Below are 16199 nucleotides of genomic sequence, written 5' to 3' on the forward strand. Positions count from 1 at the left end.
TACCCCTTCCTTTTGTGCAGCATAGCCCTCTTACTGCTGTCTCAGGGATAGCTGCCACCCATCCCATAAAGATTTCTCAGAGATACTCACACTTCCACAAACTACTCACTTCTGTTTCCCAGGACCTCTTTCTATTGAATCTTCTGAACAAGAAGCACCAAGAAAGAAGTGTCTTTTCTGTCATTCAGGAGCTGCAGAGCTCTGAAGACAGAGGCACATGCACTTCCAGTTGCCCCAGTTACAGACAGTGAACTGACCAAGATCCTGTATTCAGACTTCTGCAAACCTCCTTAGATGTTCTTTATTTGCAGAGTACTCCAGAAAGCTGATGTCATATTTAAGCTTTGCTTTTGGACACACTTGATCCCAACCATGTAATGGGGAACCTTAATTAGCAAGAAAAGCACTATTCCTCACTCCTCTTTAGGTTATGTGCTAGATCACATCATTGCTAAAATACAAAATGCTGGATTGTATCTAATTGCATAGCATTACAGGGCGATGTCAATTTATCTTTTGGAGTTTCTGTCAAGAAGCAGGCTTCTGAGGGTGAAAAATCCTTGGACAGAAGGGAACTCTGCCCTGAAGGTCCTGCACAGGCTCTGTTCACCAACATTTCACTATGATCACTGTCACCCTCTGGACGCATGGCTTCTGCCGTCATGGTTCATGAAGATGGGCACATTCACTCCAACAATTTTGGCCAACCTTATGAGTGTTTCTGCAGATTTAAGCCAGGATCTTATGAGCAGGGTCACAGAGAGAGCACGTGCAGCACAGCAGTGCCATGGCTCTGTGCTACCCTTGGTGCCGGTTTCTCAGCAGATGACCAAGTCAGGAGTGAAGCAATCCATATCCCATTAGCATGCTTGAATCAGTTCAGACCCCAAGAGTTTCTAAATTTTTACTGACTTCCAGAAATCTTTACTTTCTATTATCTAGGACAGGCTTTTATAACTTATGTCATCTCTGTCATCAGAGAAGCAGTCTAGCTGCAATAATTTTTCACACTGTACATCACTGCAATTTATTTATTTGACTGGAAATGAAAGGATAACTGAGAAAGAGAGCTTTTATTGTGATGTGCTCTCTATTGCAATGCTTCCCACATCCATGCCCATTTGTATTCCATCACCTCTGGGTTATGAGCGTTTCTGTCAATGGGGATTGTCATGGCTGTAAAGACTTAGCTCCTAATACCTTCAGATTAAAGAATTTTTCTCAGGCACTTTTTTTTTTTTTTTTTGGTACACATTTTTATAAGGCATAACAGTTACAGGGTTTAGAAGTTCAGTAATCACCCACTGTCAATCATATTTGCTTGTTTTATTTGTCAGGAAGGCACTAAAATGCATTTAACCTGAGCCCCTCTGTAAGATCAGCTTTCTTGTCTCTACTAAATGTTCTTGGCACCAGTTTCATCAGATGCAGAGCTGAGCCTTAAACCCCACTCTCCTTTAGGACCATTCATAGGATGATATAAGTATTCAGGATACAGATTTGGATGATCTAAGTGTCCTCAGAAAGCCACCAGCTCTCACCGCTTCCTTCAGCAGATTTAAAAATGGGAATATTGGCCAAGTTCTTTATGGTAGATTTGTCTAATGCTGGGATGAAAAATAATTTTCTTTTTGTACTAGGGAGACTGATGAGATCAAGAGTATCTCATTCCATAGGCATCTGGATACGCACTTCTGTACAATCTACTTCCCCAGCATCAGACCCTGACTTTGCCTGGACCAAAGAAAGGCCAGATGGCACAAAGTGAATCTCACTGTCACAGAATGTGGAGCTGGGGCAGGAAGGGAAAGTCACAGATGGTTGGCAAGTTTAAATCAAAGATTTACATAAATAAAGAAGTCTGTGGATGGTTAAGAAAAAAGTATGAGAGGTAAAACCAAAGAAATTAGAAGGGTGACAGGGAAAAGATGGTAAGGTCAGGTTAGAAATATCATTTCTGGATGAGAATGGTTTTCTTTCTTCAGCTGAAAAAGTCAAACTAACCTTCCACGCTCAAAAAAGAGCAAACCCAGCCAGAGCAGTTTTCAGATAACCCTACCATCAATGTTTCATTTTCTATAAAATAATGGACAGTCACTATTACTTGGGTATGCTCTGTATATAAACACCAAAGGCCACCACAAGAATCAGATTCCTCTTAATGGTACAGTATAATATAGTCAGGAGAAGTCTGTTGCAACAGTGACAAGAGATACACGAGATAGATTCATCTCTGAAATTTTCATCTGGTGCTAGAAATGAAGACACCTGGGTCTAGAATGTGCCATATAAATGTGGAAGCAGTGACAGAGGAGCAGCTGGGATGTTCTTATTAAAAAAAAAAAAAGAAAAAAAAAAAGTAAATTCTGCTGGCCATACTCTTTTCTTGACTCTGGGTTATACTCTGTTTTAGTAATACCATTTACAACAAACTTGATTTAAACTGGTTGCATTACAGCAACCAGGCATACTATATGGCCTTTAATGTTCCTAAGCTTGTTTTGCAGTAAGAGCCTGATAGTTTCTTACAGGCATTTGCTGCTGAAATGGGAAATAGGTGGGCTGTTTGCTGAGTCTGTCAGCTGGAACACTGACAATCACTACTTGGACTGCTTCAATGTAAATACAGTTTTCTCAGACTTCAATAATCTGGATCTGATTCTTCTTCAATGTTAGTATACATTGATCTACTCCATTCTTATTATTTCTTTACATCACAACAAGAAAACAAGTCTGTCCTTTATATTTAACCATAGGATGTATTTACTTAGCTTGTAGGAAGTGATGGTGAGAAATTTTCAAAGAGCCTCCATTTTATTTCTATCTTTGTTTTCCTCTCCCCCTTTACAGAGGTGCAATGTGCTCTGAGAAAATGTCTATTTGCAAGCAAAACCTCTGGGCAGTTTCCATTTCATAGTGAGAATAAATGTCAGAAGTCTTGTTCCATTTCTTAAGTCAGATTGTCACTGTTAAAGCCCACTTTAAATGATGTTGTACTTAATAATAACATAATAAGTAGACAATGATACTAGTTGGATGAGTGTGCTTTATTTGGGTTAAGTGTGCTCATTTTATTTCTTCTAGAAACTTTTCTGCCTGATCTTCAATCCAATTTCTCTAAATGTGTCCAGTTCTGAAATCTAATTTGTTCCTGTTCCGTATTAGACTTCCACACTTTCTGATTATGCACATACACATCTGGAAATCAGTCTGATTTGGTTTAGTTTCTAAAACTACAGCTGCATTCCCTTGTTTTATAACTACAGTCAATATGAATTAGGTATCTGGAATGTTTCTGTCACTCAAACCATTTTAACTCTATTCATTTCAAACATCTCTTGTTGACATTTCCGCTTGTCTGATGGTTTGCAAGATGTTTGTTTTCTTTTTCACATTCCCAGAGTGCAATTGTGTCACTTTCCATGAAGCAAACTGTTTACTACTGTCAAATTATCTACCTGTACAAAAGCAGTAATGGGATCTGCATGCGGTGTTAAAGTTCCATTTTCACTCCTATTCAGTGGCAGTGGAATTTTATACCATGACTCCAAGCATTTAGGTCTATGAAAATTAAGCTAAAAAGGCTGTAACAAGTTTGCTAAGTAACATTTGGGGTTTTTATTAGAGCTCCATACAACATGCTTTCTAAGCACTGACTGAAATATAATGCCTCTTGCAATGGGTAAATGGCATAATATTGATACTATTTGTTTTCTATGAGGGAAGCTTTTAGAGTAATTCTTTGCTTGCTGAAAATCATATCTGTAATACAGAGAAACTATTACCTTGAATTGGAGAGAAAGTGCAGGAGTTCAGTAAACAGAGTGATTTTTCAAAAGCATCCATAGGCACTATTAAGCAGCCAAAAAAAATGACACTGGCCACATTTTCTGGAGAGAATCCACACTATTCACAACTTCTCGCAGCCAACCTCCTACTTGCCCTACTTTCATGCTATGGAGCCACCTTATCTCAGGGAACATTTAAAGCAGCAGTTTCCAGAGGACCGAACTCCACTGCCACTCCACGAATCACCTGGCACAGGTCACTGTGGTGAAACATGGTCCCTTCCTTGCACACCCCACACATCCCCAGCCAGAGGCTTCTCCCACCCCAGAGCTGCAAGTTCTGCTGAGGATCGTTCTGGCAGAGCTGCGGTGTCCGACTGAACGGCCGCTCCATACACGGCTCTTCCCAACCAGCACACTTGGAGTACAATTAAAGGAGTGCCGTCCTCCCTCCTCCTCCCCGACTTGCTCTTGTAGTAGCTGAACGTGAACTTCTCCCTTGGATAAACAAACACTCGTACTGACAGGTATATTTCTGGCCTTTAAGGAATTTATTCTCATGCATTTTTTTAGGATTTTCAGTTTTACCTGTCAATTGCACTCACTACTGGCTGGCACTTCTTTTTCACCTGTATCGTCAGTGACACGATATCTAAGTCACGTTTTTCCAACACATTTACCTAATTCCAGCAGTACAGGCAGAAACTGCTTTATTAGCAGTATTTATACAACTCGTTTGCAACAAATACTTATTTTCCTTTTTTTGGTCAGCAGCAGTATTGACATGAGGTCCTGCTTTTAGATAAAACAGCCCCTGCCCACTACAGCCCCTCAGCTACTCAAACAGTCAAAGCAAGCAAAGCAAAACAACCCAGTCAGATATTATCAGAGAGAATGGTGATTAGAACAAACAACAATACAGGGGGGGAAATGCATGGCTATTCAGAAACCGTCTTTTGGGGGCTGAAGAAGAGAAATGGAGCCATTTTTTACTAGGTTCACGAGAAAATGTCAGCACACAGATGCTGCTGCACTGTCAAATTGCATCTTAATTTGGCCAAAGGGGACCCAGGCAGTCACCCCTCACAGACAAATTTTAAAGGCCCATTACAAATCTGATTTATTGGTTGCTAAGAATCTCCCTGCTATGGTCTGCAGATTTTGCATGACATGGAGCTGAAATCCAGCTACAGATAAATGTATGCTTCTCTGTATGATTTTAATCCATCTGAATGCAATATTTCTTGGATGTTGTTCAAGCCTCCCCCCTGTTTGCCCACCCCCTTTCCTCCTAATACCTTAAGGCAGTTTACTTTAGGATGAAGTAGAGCATTAACCTCCACAAAATTGCTAATTTGTATATAATTCCCTTGCTGCCATTAAAAAAAAACAAAAACAAAAATAAAAACCACAAGAAAAGGCAAGTGCCTTTTGTTCTGAAAGGGCAGGGGAAAATTTTCAGAACAAAAGAAATGTATCTGTCCAGCAAGAGAAATGAGAAATTCCTGGAATTTCTTTTAGATGTTTAGGCATGCTGGTGTTAACAACAACCCTTCAAATAAAAACGTTAATTTGCTTCTGTCTTTCAACCTTTTAAGAAATTCTGTTGGCTTTTTCTTCCAAATAAAACCACATTCTTTGCCTTCAGTGAAAAGCTAAAGATCATAAGAGTGAAATGCATTTGGAATTGCTGAAGAAACACCATTCAAACTTGCTCTACTTGAACTGCCCATTGTTACGATTCAGACAATGTACAACAATCACAGCTCAACTTCTAACCATGCCCGCATCACAAGAAATTCAAAGTCAACAGCTCTTTTTCTTCCCATAAACATCATAATCAAAGCCTTCATTCGCAGTTTCCCCGGCAAAATCCTAACAGCATCTGAACAGTCATCTGACAATTCCTGAGAGAAGCATGCAGTTCATTTTAAAGCATGCTGTTTCCTATAGGAACTATTCTAAACAAAGACAACATCAAAAGCAACACTAGAATCATGCAAAGCAAGTCCGACTCAGCCCAAGTTTGGGTTCAACATCTGGCTGAATGTGGTAGTACCTTTCATTTCCATTTTTTTTTGTGGGCTTAAACCCCGTCTAATCCCTTTAACTGACTCTGTCTCAGGTCCCAGCTATACTGCTTTACAAATTAAGAGAAGAGAAAAAAAAGGAGGGGGGGGGGGGGCAAGGAAGAGTCTTATCCCACCTTTCCATGGCTCTCAGCCCGTCTGTCTTCGCATGATCTGCAAACCACCTGTACTGATCCAGCCCATTCTTTGGGTGTGGGGGGGCAGAAAATATCTTCCCGGTAGATGTAGCCTCAGCTGTGCTTTGATTTTTCGGCACGAATGTCTAGAATCTTCTGCTTAAGCCAGACACAGCAACACAAAACTGCAGCCGAGCTCTTCTTTTGTTTTCCCTCCTCTCCGGGGCTGAGGCAGCGGCGCTCCCGGCGCCCCCGCTCCTGTCCCCACCCCCGGCCCCGCCACCGCCCCCCGGCCCCGCCGCCCCCCCAGCCCCGGCAGCCGCCACCTACCCCGGCCCTGCCCAGCACCTGCCGGGGCTCGTGGGGAGCAGGGGCAGCTTGAGGTGTCGGTCAGGTGATCCTCCCGTTAAACACAGGAAGGATGCTCGGGGGATGCAGCGCATGAATCAGTGGTGGTTTTCAAACTAGCCGTTTACATTACAAAGCAGGGAGAAAAATATAGCTCTGGGGAGACGGTTTGGCGTTCTCCTGCTCTCCAGTGCTCCACTAGTAACCCACGAAAGCAGGCACAGTGGAAAGATATGTAATTAAACTTTTCAGTGGTAATAACCACGCATAGTTTGTATGCCGTGGCACTCCTAAATATTTTACAGTAGGGGCTTGTTCCTAAATAAACATAGTTATTTTCATATTGGAAAACAGACGCTATGCTGGTTCTGTAAGTCCCTTCACAGCTTCTTCCCAATTGTATTTTTTTTACAATACAATCTTTAAATATTTATGCTGAAGCCATATTTGACATCTTAACAGTAAATGGACCATACATAACTAAAACCAATCATTAGTTTTTTTATTCATATTATTACATTGTAAATCAATATATCTTTGACATAAGGGCCACTACGTGTAAACCTGACTTTCTGAATCATATCTTATCCAATGGCCCTGTACCCTGGGATTACCATGATTAAAGTTACCATACTGTGCAGGGCTTTGGAGCTCAAACTCTAGAAGACTGAAAGAATTAAACTGTAGCCCCAGGTTCTGTGAGAGTCCTAGTTATTGCCAAGTTTTCAGAAATACCCAAATATTTTAGCAGAATTTAGATTTACTTGCAAACAATGTGTTGCAAGCAAATATTATAAGAAACAAAACTGTACATCTTGATAAAATACTGAATTTTTAATCCCAGTTGCCATTAACATTTTTCTATCAAATTTAATGACACAAGAATTTCATCCAACACATCTCCTTTGCATTCCTTACAAAATGTTACCAAATGGGAAATATTTGCAAAAAAAAAAGGCATAAAAGGTAAAGTAGGTCTTCAATTTAATCAGTCTTTCTGAGAAAATTTAAATGCGTAGATTTAATATATCACCTGTTCCAGAACAAATCTAAGCCCACCCTCCTACAACAAAATTCTGAAAGACTCGAATTAAAGCCAGAAACCCTATTCATCCACCCATCACCCAGCACAGACCCTTCCAATGCTTCCCAATGTTTCCAACAATATAATAGATAAACATTTACCCATCTCCTGGTAACTGCAGATCTGTCTACAGATCACATTTCAGTTCCTCTGGCACTATGCATAGAATGCACATTTCCACTTTTTGCTTTCCAAACTATCACTCTTCTAATGTGATTCTCTTACTAAGTGTACAAAGGAGCAACCTGAATTTGTTTTAGGGTACTGGGGAAAAAGAGCTATACGAGATACCCAGGGGTTATCTGCACCATATTGCCAGGTGATCTCTATGAGATCCATACTACCAACTTTCTTTATCTTGCTCTGACTTTCAGAGACCTAAGGTTTTTAACTCTGACACGTTGTTAGTGGTGCTGCAGCAGGAGGGCTTCACACCATTCTTATCATAGCCATAGTTTCTGCCATGGTCCATGAGCTTCCAGCAGAAGCCAATACTGACTCCAAGGGGATGATGAAATTCTCATAACTACAAAACATGAAGTTCTTTCAAAACAGTCTTCCTGGATTCCTGCTTACACTATACTTCATTTAATTATATTTGAAAAAATTTTAGAGGCAGGACTCTTGTCATGCCAAAGTAAGCATATCCTTGTAGAAAAATATGTAATGCCTTGCACATTTAACACTTGAACACCTTTATGACGATCCCAACAACAAAGGCCACAGGAACCAACAGAAGCCAGAAGACCCAGACAATTCCACCTCAATCATCTAAGTTTCTGGATGTAAGTGGAATTCTGCATTTTTTTTGGGATTCTGTATATCCACACATAGTTACTCTATTAATAGATTTTCTTTCACAGTCCTGAAACAGCAATAGTAAAAGAAGGATAATGACATATTGGCTAGAGTGGGTCAAATAGAAGAGAGTCAGCTGAGAAAGTAATCAGAAGAGGCCAGCAGGGACAGCCAAATCATATTTCTTACTCTTATTTCTTTAGAACTCATAACACAGCATTGCATACATATCAGTGTTTTCTAACTTGGCTATCAGCAACAGTCTTTTATTGCTATAAAGTCAACATAAAACTTGTTTTTAGGAAAGAAATGGGCCTAAACTATAACTGCTGAAAAGGCAGATATACACCATTATCCTGCCAGCCACTTATAGTAGTTAAAACATTGTGTAAATCATGGGGCTGCTTGACAAAATTTCCAACCAAAAGTCAACTACTAGCATGGAGTTGTGTTACTCTTTGCACAGGACTCTCACTGAACGTGATGGGTTTCTTGATGAGCAAGAGGATCACATCTTACTTATTACAGCCACCAAAAATGTTCAGTTTAACAAAGCAGAGCATACTCCAGATTTTCAACAATGAAATGCTGTGGTCACCCATCTAGTGCCAACTATAGTTTATGGCTCTCCAAAGACAGTCATTTAATTTCTAAGAAATAAAGCAATGAATTTAGAGTTCTGATAAAGTCTTTTACAATAGCCAGGATGCCGTACAAATTGACAGGAACAAGACATTCTGAATTTATTCTGAAGTAATAAGTTGATGTCTAATACACTGGAAGAAACTGGAAGATTATCTTCCATCTAAAGAGTATATATATACATACACATAGATATATAGATACATATACACACATACAGGTATACATAATTAACCAAAACCATGTAATAAATACAGATGAAAACCTCTCTCAACCATGCAGATAATAATTATGTTTTGGAAATGGTGTGCAGTAATACTTATCAAAATAAAAATCTGCACAAACTGATATTTACTTAAGAGCAAATACAGTATTTTTAATCATTAAGTTTATAATCTGTAATCCTTCGAGAGGAATCTGAAAGTTTCCTGGCAGAATCACTGTTTTGAAATGACACTCTTTAAAAAATTAGAGCTTTAATTTGAACAAAAATACTTACATAATCAAATTATTGAGGCATGACGAAAGTAAATTAATGGTCTACTTTGTTGTAGAAATAGTCTCAATATTTGCAATGTTAATTTCAAAACAGTAAAAAACATGCATACATCAACATAAAGTAACAACAAAAATCCCTATTTTCTTTGTAATACATATCAGCCTTAAGGTTGGATTTATTCCTAAAAGAAGTAATAGAAGTAGGTTGCATTTTTTCCAGTTCATTTATATGCAAGTCAGAAAGGTACACACTTAAAAATGAAACTTTGCCCAATCAGTAAGAAAAAGGAAATGTCTTGTAAGTGTAGTTATGAAGTCTTTTTGAATCTGTGCACCAAACAGGCATGAATGTTTTCCTTTTCCATTACTCTTCAGATGTAGAATTTGCAAGTCTGTTAATACTAAAGGAGATAAAAGAATATTAACTTCAAAACCTTTACATCCGTATTGCTGATGAGTGAAAATATCCAAGTGCATACAAGTTGCATTTGTAATTTATACAATGAAGAAAACCATTACAAAATTAGCACTGATGGTATTTTAAGTGTCTTGCACCTTCAGAAATACTGTATGTTACATTCACTAAGGTTAATAATTTGGGAATAGATTTGGTTTGGTTTTCAGATGTAGCTACAGTCCTTTGTGCTCATAGGAGAAAAGTCACCAGGAGGAAAGAAAGAAGGAAGGCTGAGGTGGAGATGTGGTCCTATTCCAGTGACATTAGAAATAAGCCATTTCACATGTCTAGGCTATGACCCATGCTAGAGGTAGCATTTAATGCAGGCCTCTCTGCGGAATGAATTAGTCATTATTTTTGACTTTAAAACAGACATAAAGAACTGAGAGATGACGAGCAAGGTTAATATAAATATCATTTGAGGCTTCTGGCATTTTCTTGTTCAAATTGTGGGAAGCTGCAGGAAGAGATTATGGAAACTTTCCCTTCTTCAAAAAACATGAAAAGAATTGAAGAAACAAAATTTCTTTGAGAGTAAGGAGGAAAATTACCATTCAACCTGCTAGAATGTCCACGCTGTTTTTTTTCTTTATGGGAATGACACCAGAGTGACATCAGCTCTTGGACACTACTAAATAAACTGCTTGAGTAAAACGGAAATTGAATGGGTAGATACCATTGCACACTGATGTCAACAGGAGACCCTTATTTACTGCTTCAGAAGACTGTCTTGCAGGAAACCTCTTAACAATACAAAAATGAGGGATTGGACTGCATGTAGCAACTGAAATAACTCACAGCTATTTTTGTGAAGCAGGAATTCCATGCCAACATCATGGCTAGAAACTAGAGGCAGGATAAAAGTTTTGCTGACCCAGACTGAAGAGAGAAATATTTTATTCCTTACTTTGTCATATACATACGTGTACACGTGTGTACATGCATGTGTGTGATCACTGCTCTGGGTAATTCCTATCAGTCTCAAAAATGAAAATAGGCTGTATCCCTCAGAGTAAGACAATACAGTTAAATAAATATATAGTTATAAATAAAGTGACTTTTGTATCTAAGCTGCCTTCAGTGCTGTTGTTTATCTCTAAATATTAACTGCATTCCATCCATGAAATGGCAAAGTCATAACCTTGTACACAATTTGTAGAGGATTCAATTAAATATAATGCAATTTGCAGAGGCTTTGGGGGATGGAATGTGTAACTTTCAGCCAAACTTTCACAAAAATTCTTGCAAGCTCATATGCCAACCAATTCTGAGGTGTGGCTTTTCAGAGCAGACCGAATGTCTTGAGCTAACTGGTAAGCACACGAGACCTAAGAACTTTGTCAGAAACAGGTGGGTAGTGATGGAAAACAAACATGCAAACAAAACAAACTGGTTATTTTTCGGAGGATATTAATCTAACTTTCTTGGAATAGTTCAACTGTTTATCCCTGAGAGTGTACTAATGCTGATACAGGCCCATGATGGGAAGAAGATAATTACAGTCCTCTCCAAGATAGTGTGTTCATTAAGTGTGCTATTTTGGATAAGTAAGTTTTTAATTGGTTTCCAGTGCCTGTAAGGAGGATGGCCTATGGTAGCATGGCAGTGAGGATCTCCACCCCTACTGCTTTTCCTTGTTGGAATTCAATAAACATTAATTGGATTACAATGGGGGTAGCCACAAGATGTCAATTACTGGTATATTCACAGTGTGGACCTCTTCTTCCAATGGCACCTGATTGACTCACTTTGCACACTTCTCTTATTACAAGACCTCTTCCCCTTCTTTCCAGAGAATAAGTATTGTACAAAGATGCCATATTCTTTATTAAACATCAGCATAATCGCACAACTCTCATGGCACTGCCTACAAAAATTAAAGCTTTACCTGGTCTGTGTTTACAGCATGTGACCTACTTTATTTAAAGTTAGTTCTGGAATGTCCTTGCATCTGGGACTTTGCCCATGTGTTGATACTCTCCCTCCTCAGAACTGGGAGAAGATACCATTTTATGTATTATGCAAAACTATTCTTTGTCCAAGGAGGGGGGGGGGGGAAATTGTTTGTTCATATGAGAAAATAGATAGAATAGTTTGGAAAGGATCTTCCTAGATTTTGAATGTTTAAGGTATGTGAAAGAAACAAAAAGAATCCCTTAACCTGTCTGAGTGCTTTCAAGTCCTCTTTCATCTGATTTAAGATCTGAATCTGTAAAGACACCAAATGCTTTTGTTAAAAGCACTTAGTACGTTGCAAAACAAATTAACTAAATCCATTAAAACTGGCCAAATAATTTGCCAGTTCTCCTATTACAGAAATGGTATTTTGATGAAATATAATTTTAAATAAAAATTCGTATTTTTGTATGTTTGTTCTTTCCTTTGTTAAATAACCAAGCATAATAAGTTTTGTTTTGTAAAACTTTTCCATGGAGAAATATGATTTCCTGACCTGTGAAGTGCAACTAAGGTGTAGATTTGAAAAATCACTGTGGTTGTATCAAGATTAATAATGATATGTGATTTTACTCCAATGCTATTTCACCCTGATTTAGGAAGAGCAAAATTACATGCTAGCAAACATTCCTTAATCCTGTATGCAATAGTGATCCTACCACTAATAAGAATGAAAACAGAAAGAATTAAAGAAAAATTAAATTTGCAGGAGGGATAGATGTAATAATACAAAATAACAAAACTCTTGACTGAGCCTTCTTCCATTTGTATTTCTGCACTGTGCTTTCAAGTTATTACATCTTTGCTCATCTGCATGTTTGCTCAGCACTCAGTCCCTATATATGATACAAATGCCATTGAAAACAGTTATCAAAATTTTAGTTACAAATTTTGGATTAATATCATGTTAATAACAAAATAAATAATAAAATTGTTAAGCACTAAGACTATTAATTTGTTATATTTTCATTCATTCTTATTATCAAAATGCTATTTATGTATTAAATGTCATAATCAAATAAAGGAATTTACAAAAGAATGAACAGTCCATTTTGCTATTTTATTTGTATATACTTTATCAAAGTACCTTGTTTAAAATTATGTTATGCTTATATGGGGAAGCTATAGTACATTTGCAAAAGAAAATTTAAGTCCTATATTATCTGCACAAATAGTGCAACTCCACAGTTTGCTACTTACAGAATAGTGACACATTCACTACTGTAGCTCTTCTGGTTACTTACCAAAGACTTTAATTTTCCACTGAAGACAAAAAACATTTTACTGAGAAGTGACTAATTGAAAATTTCCAATGTAATCATTCTAGAGAGATCTAACAGTTGGAAATTAGTACATATTTTTTCATTTTTTTTTTCCAAGGTCATATAGGAAGAGGAGGTAAGCATTTTCCATGCCATTGCTCTTATACTGTAAGATTCCTTATGTGAGGAACTCATTGAGAACTCCACTGGCTAGAAGTTTAAAATGAAATTATGGATTTTGTTTTCTTTTGTTTTAATTCAGTAGGTCCTACTAACAAAAAGCCATCATGAAATTACTCAAAATATATTAAAAACTGTATCTGTTTTTAAGTATGGGGTATGACAGGCACTAGATGGATCAGATACTATTTTAATTATTTTACTTCATATTTCTTATTGTATTTTCAGCATTTTAGCTATGTGTGGTAACATTTTCTAGTTAACAATGTGCTAGCATTATTATTATTAATACTATCCATCTTTGTATTCATATGCTGTTTTAAAATACATCCCTTTGCATATTATCTACATTTTAAAATATTCTGAAGAAATAGAGAACTTATTTCCTATATGCACACATAAAAAATGATAATTTTAATTTTGCATTCAAATTAATTATTGCATAGTTGCCTAAGACACTGTCAGACTTTACTGGTACCATTTTGATTTTTTATTTCTAGAAGAGTTTGCCTAAAAAAAAGCCTTGTGTTCATAGAGTACACAGTAATATTCCATCTAGTCATTAATAGTCAAACACACACACAATGGCACATCTGACATAGGCAGCTGAGCTGGGAATTGAAACCACAATAATTAACAATAGATTTCCTGATCGCACCGTGACAAGTAAATGAAACACTCTGCGGTGTGCCTGCCCACTGGAAGAGGGAATTAACTCAGTATGAAAGGCAGAATGGAAGCATATCACTGATTAGATCTAATGCACAAGGAATGCAACAATGGGAAGCCTGTGTCAGCAGAACACATCAAATTCTTTTCTAAATATTGTGCATGAGCATGCAAAAACCACACACATACACATTCCCTGTAAGAACCATAGTGAAATAGCACAAGATGCACAAAACACAACCCCAGCACCAATAAACAAATAAGTAAAATGAATGATTGTATCTTCTTGCTTCATATAAACAATGTCATCTGATATTTAAATTTCTTGGGTGACTTTGGCCTCGGTCACTCCGGGTTTCCTGCCCCCAGGACCCCCCTCTCTGTCACGCCCCAGTTGAAGCTCGCGGCTCTGCCTTCAGCACCTTGGACAGCAGCAGCCCCGGCGCTGCCTCCGAGGCCTCAGCCCTGGGGCTGCGGAAACGGGGTCACCTCGCTTCATTTTACACAAATTATCATCTGCTCTTCTTCGGTACATCTCCTGCCACTGCTCCATCCTTCCTTTCTGCATCCACAAATTGTCTTTTTCTTTCATAGTGGCGTTGCAGCAACTTTTCCATTTACATAAGCTGCCTTATATTTAATGGTGACAAATATCATCATGGAACACGCAACAGAAGTATTGTATTGTATCAAGCATTACAGTTTTGTGTTTTGATATCTATCTGAACCAGATATACTGCATTCTTTTACACTGTGTACTCTGAATCAGAAATTATTGTGATTGTAGTCATATAAATTAATTCACTACAGCCATAACAATACAGTTGCATTACTAATCTTCCTTCATGTATTAAAAACATTTGAATGACTTAGATTATCTTCAAAGCTAGAAAGAACAGTTAAAGTTTGAAATTATAACTAAAACTCTCATTCTGCAAAAACTTAACAAGGGTGAATAATCACAGTCAGTTCACTGGAATTGTTCACCTGTACAAAGCCACATTCTATGTCCTTGCAGGGTCTGTACCTAAATGATCTCATTAGGGCTCAGAGTTTAATTAACTCTAAGACAGATATAGATTAAGAATGATTCCCAACAGTCAGTAAAGATCCAGTGGTGTAACTCCATGAATTTTTTTATGTTTGTTTCTTAAGGAAAATCAGTTTTCTGTGATGGTATTATGAGAGGAAAGCAAGATGGGTGGAGAGGAGGATGTGGGTAGGATGTATACACATATATGCATTTGTCTGTGCATCCTTCAGTTTCCCTACTAAGCTTGAGTACAATGGACAATTTCAAATGATTTTTATAGTGCAATTGAACTCATTCTGGAGCTCAACTATAGGATTAATAGCAGACCTGCTTAGTGGATTGGGCAGCATGCAAGCATTCTTTCTTTAAAAAGCTCAGAGAGTTCTGAAAATACACTTCACATCTCTCTTTTAATACTGTGGCTTTTGCAGGTTTACTATGCTACATGGAATTCAGAGTGCATCCTCAGCAACGGCCTCCACATCAGAATAAGGATCAGCAGTAGCATTACTTTCTTCACAACAAACAAAACACCCATGCAATGCACCTTAGAAGATTCAGAAAAAAAAAATCCTCAAATGAAAACAGACAAATTGTTGAAATGTTGTGAAGAGCTGCTTATATTGAAATGCTGTCAAGAACTGCTTATACTGGATCCAAGACACCTTCTACCAGAAATCCACTTCCAGTCAAAGCACTTTTCAATACGCAGTAGGAAAATCAAGAATTATAAAGTGGGAGGTCTGAAGATTAAAGCTCACATATTTTCAAAAAAACAAATAATATGTACCCTATAGACAAGAAAGAGGAAGTCAAAGTCCCAAACAAATATCACATTCAAACATCACCAACAAATTATAGCCTTAGTGTGGATCACTCAGAACTCAATTTAGGCTCACCTATAGGTGTGCTGGTTTGACTGAAAATGAGTTAACTTTCCTTCATGCAGTCAGAAACCTTTCTTTCCATAGCTAGCACAGTCATTGTTTGGATTTAGTTTGAGATCAAGAAGATAATATCCTGGGACAGAGTCAATGCTTTTAATTGCTGTAGTCTGAGAACCAAGGCCTCTGAGCTCTGCCCACAGGTGCAAGGCAGCTAGCAAGGGGGGCATAGATGGGGTAGAGCTTGACTGACATCCAATCTGATCAATAAGAATAATTCATGTAATTAGCATCATGCTTCATATTTAGGGAGAGTCGGGATCTTCTGACTAGGTGTGGAGTTGGGACTGAGTTGGGATGGACAGGGATGGAGACGTATTCTAGTTCGGCCTTT

At 38.0% G+C, this 16199-nt stretch overlaps 1 protein-coding gene across 13 annotated transcripts in view; it reads right to left on the bottom strand.

The window, feature by feature from the left end:
• The window catches only part of MAGI2 (membrane associated guanylate kinase, WW and PDZ domain containing 2), a 742272-nt gene that overhangs the window by 385463 nt on the left and 340610 nt on the right, over positions 1–16199 (bottom strand). Inside the window, exon 1 of one of the 13 annotated variants that reach the window (XM_065049171.1) lies at positions 5995–6239. The exons of the other annotated variants lie outside the window; for them this stretch is intronic. The gene's annotated coding sequence lies outside the window, so the exon portion shown is untranslated. Of the gene's footprint in view, positions 1–5994; positions 6240–16199 lie in introns of those variants that run through there. 13 annotated transcript variants of the gene reach the window in all.

This window comes from Columba livia, chromosome 1 (genome assembly GCF_036013475.1).
Source record: "Columba livia isolate bColLiv1 breed racing homer chromosome 1, bColLiv1.pat.W.v2, whole genome shotgun sequence".
Taxonomy (NCBI): Eukaryota; Metazoa; Chordata; class Aves; order Columbiformes; family Columbidae; genus Columba; species Columba livia.